The sequence below is a fragment of the Limulus polyphemus genome, unplaced genomic scaffold (genome assembly GCF_000517525.1).
Source record: "Limulus polyphemus unplaced genomic scaffold, Limulus_polyphemus-2.1.2 Scaffold466, whole genome shotgun sequence".
Taxonomy (NCBI): Eukaryota; Metazoa; Arthropoda; class Merostomata; order Xiphosura; family Limulidae; genus Limulus; species Limulus polyphemus.
Window position 1 is genome coordinate 351,112 of NW_013666076.1, and position 5,676 is coordinate 356,787.

At 32.9% G+C, this 5,676-nt stretch overlaps 1 protein-coding gene across 7 annotated transcripts in view; it reads left to right on the top strand.

Annotated features, from left to right (window-relative positions):
* Positions 1-5,676, top strand: part of LOC106458457 (cAMP-specific 3',5'-cyclic phosphodiesterase, isoforms N/G-like) — a 168,629-nt gene that overhangs the window by 127,761 nt on the left and 35,192 nt on the right. The window contains exon 1 of one of the 7 annotated variants that reach the window (XM_022384672.1): positions 2,169-2,408. The exons of the other annotated variants lie outside the window; for them this stretch is intronic. The gene's annotated coding sequence lies outside the window, so the exon portion shown is untranslated. Of the gene's footprint in view, positions 1-2,168; positions 2,409-5,676 lie in introns of those variants that run through there. 7 annotated transcript variants of the gene reach the window in all.

A 5,676-nucleotide genomic window follows, 5' to 3' on the forward strand; every position in this document is an offset into this window, starting at 1 on the left:
GTACATTTTACAGTGTAACATTATATTTTAATATTGAAAGCCATTTTGGGATGAACTATGTATAGCTGTATCATCCCTATATTCTTGTTTGCATTATTTTTGGCACTGCCATCCCTACATCATTTTGCATTTACAAAATGTTTTTATTACTTGTTAAGCGACGTTTTTTCCCTAACTGAAATGAGTGTATTATATGAATGTGTGTATTAAAATCTAATATTTATGTGCATTCATTTTTTTTACTCCTTCACTTCATACATAATATAGGGGTTAGATCCCTAAAGACACCGGTTGTATAGTGTACAAAGCATTGAATGTTACAGTACATGTTACATGTACATGTTACATGTTACAGTAATCTAATGTTAATGTTCATCTATTATTGGCTGGTAATTCCTGTTTCACCCCGTCTTTAAGCTTTTTAAAAGAACGCCAAATTTCTGTAAAAAAGCTAACTTCAAGGGATAATGATAACATCGTGTACACTAGAATTATGATTTTTTTTTAATTATTAACAGTTTTTACCACTAAGCGATAACATCGTGCACTGCCCAGAAATACGTAAAGTGGATTTAGTTTGAACTGATAAAATAGTTGAAGAGTTATCTCGACTGAAACACGAAGAAGAAATATGAACAATTTGGCGGGTTGGTCACTTTCTGGTTTGGTATCTTAGCGATGGTTTTTTGCCTTGTTGGGTAGAGAAACAAGTGAAAGTGAGTGGCAATCATCTTTTAAACTGTCTGTCATTGTTGATTTTTTAGCGTATATATTTGTATAATGCCTATTGAGTATCTTGGTCATTTCTACATATAGAGTTTACCAACTCTATGATGAACTTATGTTCTTCTGAAGTGCTGGCCTTGTGGTTAAAGCTCTCGACTCGAAATCTGAGGGTCGTAGGCTCGAATCCCTTCACCGAACATGCTCGCCCTTTCAGCCGTGGGGGTTGAGGGCGTTATAATGTGATGGTCAATCCCACTTTTCGTTAGTAAAAGAGAATAGCCTAAGAGTTTGCGGTGGATGTTGTTGACTCTCTGCCTTCCATCTAGTCTATCACTGCTAAATTAGGGACGGCTAGCGCAGTTAGCCTTCGTGTAGCTTTGCGCGAAATTCCAAACAAACCAAAACTGAAATGTTTGAGCATGTGCTTGTAAGTTGTAGACCTTAGAAATTAATCGATTTATGGCAAGCTGTACAAGAGAAGGGGAGAAACATTGAGCATAGGATATTCAGTACTGGTGTGTCAAACCTTCCGTATTTCCTTTAATAACGTGAACTGGAGAAACAACGATCATTTTATTTTTCCACATGTAACATAAATTTTCGAAAATTATACGTGAATATTAACAAACTGGTCTTTGTTGCTGTGTGTTGCATTCCCTTTTTTCCGTTTAATAATGTGTCTATCTTATGGAAGTATTAATTATTGGTATTTGTTTCGGCTGTATTTGTGCAAAGCTACACCACAAGGGCTAGCCGTCCCTAAATTCTTCAGCTCATGAACTACATGGAAGACAGCCAGTCAACAGCACTCTATGTCAACTCTTTGTTACTCTAAGCGCATAGTGAAATTTGACCATCACTTTAATAACGCACCCAGAACCATAATGAGCGGAGCGCAATTTTGCGGCAACAGGATGCAAACCGTGGAACCTCGAATTTTATAGTCTAGCACGCTAACAGTTAGGCCTCGCCCGGCCCAGTATTAAGAAAGAAATTATTTTATGTTTAATTGAAAACTTGTATTTTAACATAAATAGAAATGAATACATATTTTCTCCAAATTTCTTCGTAACTGTCAATAATTTATTTGTTAAGAATTTACGTTAAATAATTATCCTGTAATACATATTTGATCGACCATTAATGACTGTCTAATAACGTTAAAACATTTTACTGTATAAAAGATAAATAAACGATAAGCCTACGAAATAATTTAGTCTTAATATTTTGTGAAACTAGAGATTTAAAACCAAATTTTTTGATAATATTTTTCAAAGTTTGTTTAAACTGGTGCACATGCTGCTGACATTTTCATGTGCACGTATAAGGCTTTTTGTAAGCAAATTATTGATCTCAGTTTTAGTTGACCAAGAGGTGGCGCTATGTCTACGCCAACCGAGAATGATTCTATTAGCCGTGCGAACGAAGGTGATCAATGAATGTTACCGGTTGTTTGTTGTCAATGTCCAGAATCCGTTCGAATTTTACGCTCGAACGAAGGTTTTTTTGGGACGTGGTGAAAAAGACAGTTAAATTTATTTGCAGCTGAGTGAAATTTGCTGCAAAAGCGTTACTGTATATATGTGTTTAAAGCATAAACCGTGGGCTCGTGATCTTTATTTTTTAACGTCTATCACAGTGCAAGTATATTTGGCTGGGAATGAAATATTTATTTACCTTTCGTAAGTTTGTTTGTAGGCAGTATACAACTACAAACCGTAGTTTTGTATATTTTAAGGATGTTCATATTTAAGCAAAATAGTATTAAATTACTTTAAAATATTTTCATTATACAAACATACATGAGCTAGTCTGTAGATTAAAATGTACGCATAGCGACAGTTCATTTGATTAGAAAATAAGACTTTTCTAAATATCAGTTATCTGTCGTTCAATTACTTAAATTATACTTTAAGTATTTATAGTATCATAGCTTTTAACTAAATTTGAGGGTTAATTATATGTCGAAAGCCGACAGACTGCTATATTAGTAGAAATCAGTAGACCTAAAAATAAAATTGTTTATGACTAAAGTTTGGTTTACAAATTACATAAATAAGATATTTATCCGATCTTACTGGATGGTTTCAACTCCTTAATTTTATTGTCAAAATATACGTTTTACTAGTTTTATTTAGTAAGGTATAAACCCAAAAGTTTAGGTTTAATTTAAATAATGTTAAACCAGTGAAGAATGCCGCTACAGTCTTGTGGTTGTAATATTTTCGTTAAGTATCGTTAATAAATAATATATTTTTAAACATATTTTAAGATAAAACAAAATTGTGTTGGTAGTAACTTAGCAAGCAGTTATATTTCGTAAAGCTAACTTTACTCCTTGAAATAAAAATGTGTGCACTATCTCAAGAAAGATTTAATATGGGTAATAAATCATTAATGCTAGGGGTTTCAACTAAACTGTAGATATTGGGAAACTTTTGTGAATAGTTTTATTGGCAAAATGCTATTTGTTTTTTCTTTTGTCTACAGTTACTACACTTTTGGCACGTTTCTGAGGTTGACAACATTTATAAAATTGAAAAAACGTTTTGTAAAAGGACGTTCTATACATCTGTGTATATACATTTGGCACTGTTCACTGCTTTTTAGGAAGTACTGTTATTATTCATTTGTAACTGAATAATAGGCGTGAGCGGGAACATTGAATCAGGAAATTTAATTTGTGGTTCAATAAGAGTAATTTTCTTTCTCTCTTAACATATACCCATATCAGTTCGGTTGAGTTCAGTTAATCAAGATACCTACAACTAACATTGTCGTCACGTTGCAATTTAGTTAATGGAAGCGATTAACGGGTACAGAATATTTGTTTGTACGAACCAGGCTCGATTTTTAAAAGTGACACCCTAACTATATGCTTATTCGTCGTGGTAAATATAAATGTTTTTGCGAAAAGCAACTGAAGCCCAACCTCTCATTCGATTTACAATGCACCTGTCATCGAGTTATACCGGTTAAGGAGAATTCCAAGAGAATAAATTAATAGTACTAATGCTACATGTTTTTCAAAAACCGATATACATTTAGGTTCACTAGGGTGAGTAAAAGACAACAAATTTTTTTGCAGTTCGTTAATTTTATTTGTATTTTCTCAAATGGATAATCTCTCGATATATTTTCTTTTTTCGTTTATTTTCTAACAGTATATAATTTCTCTTTCGTAAAGTCGTTACACATTCTTAAATAATTAGTTCTCTAACACAATCTACCATTCTGAACAATTTCATTCATTAATTGAGTGCCTTCAGTGGAAAGACTGTATTTTGTAGTGAACTGCTGACCAGAGGGAAGGCAGAAAGACATCTGAACTAAATATCTGGAAGACTGTTGGTAGGTTTCCGAAAGAGTGCATTGCTAGGTTTCTGAAATAGTGTGTTGTTACGTTTCTGGAATACTATTGATATGTTTCTGAATTGGTGTGTTGACACTTTTCTGAAAGTGTGTGTTGCTATATTCCACATTTTAGCAATAAATATTATGGACCCTTGATTTGATTTACGGATAGACTATTTTCAATTTGTCATTGTAACAATTTAAAATAAAGTATCTTTATTTTTAATAAACAATATTAAAGATTACAGCATACCGCCATGTTTTTATCTAACCTTTAAACCACATCGATATGTATGTTGGAAATTGATGTTTAAAATTTCATCGATACATTAAGGTTGAAACTCTTCATCACACAACAAAATATTATCCGGATCGTTGGTAATTCTGGATCTAAGAAGTTTTCGAATGTGAAGTTTGACGTTATCCAATATAAATGCATGCAATCTCGAAAAGGAGCAGCGGGGCGAGGATATGCAATCTCTCTGATTGTTCTTGTTCCATTTTGTTTGCCTTTTATTTAGTAGTTGTGAGGTAGCGAATTCTACTTTTTTATGGTTTTGTTTACCATTCATTTGTTATTCCTTCTATCGTTTTGTTCAACTATGATTCTTTAGTGACATTAAAGCGCTAACTCATCTTTTAGCAGAGCACGTTGATTTTGAGTATGTATATATGAATTATGAACTGACACAAGCTTCCCCTAACGGTGACTTACAGACATTAATGTTGTGAGAGATTATGCAGATTTATGGTAATAGCTAGTCACATGAGATGTAACCTAATTCAACTACTAAATAAAAAGCCTCTCTAGATCTTAAACGAGTTAGTTCACGAGATATAGGTAGGAAGAATTATTGCTCGATATTGAAAGTAGTTTAATTTTGGAATATTGTTTTGTTCTCTCTCGAATTAAGGTTTTTACTCTTTTGGTTATTTTTCCTAATTCATTTGATATTTTTTGAAATTAATAACATTGAAATTTATGTTGTATTGTTTATTAACATTTGTACCTAATTCTGGCCAGGCACGGGTTTTCAAATTGTTTTTTTTGTTGTTGTTGTTGTTGTAAGTGCTAACAATTATATTCTAGTTATTTGAAAGTCTTATTTTGGATTTCTATTATATTAATTTTTGTGTGTGTATGACCCTGATTGTAGCGGAGTTTTCTTTTAGTCCGTTACATAGTTAATACTTACTTGTATACGGAATCCATTATGTTAATGTATTAGTTAATTGACGGAAAACGATTGATAAGCGTAATGAAAATTATTTTATCTAGAAAACATACTGTTACGTCTCCGTTTGTTAATTAACTTTCCGTTACTTCGTTCCGACGAAACTTTAGCGACACAAGTCCTTACTTAATAAAACTGGTTTATTCTTTCCGAATATAACTTTACCGATACACTCAACTTCAACAATCGCGCTAAACAAACGCTATAACAACGAACGTGCTCAATAGTACTTATGACTGCAGTTCAATTACTCACTATCTACACACACACATTACATTCCGTTCTCTCGTCACGTTGTCACCCTCTTTTATATACCAGCATACCCTATCTAGTGAATACTAGAGCATTCGCCAAGATACGG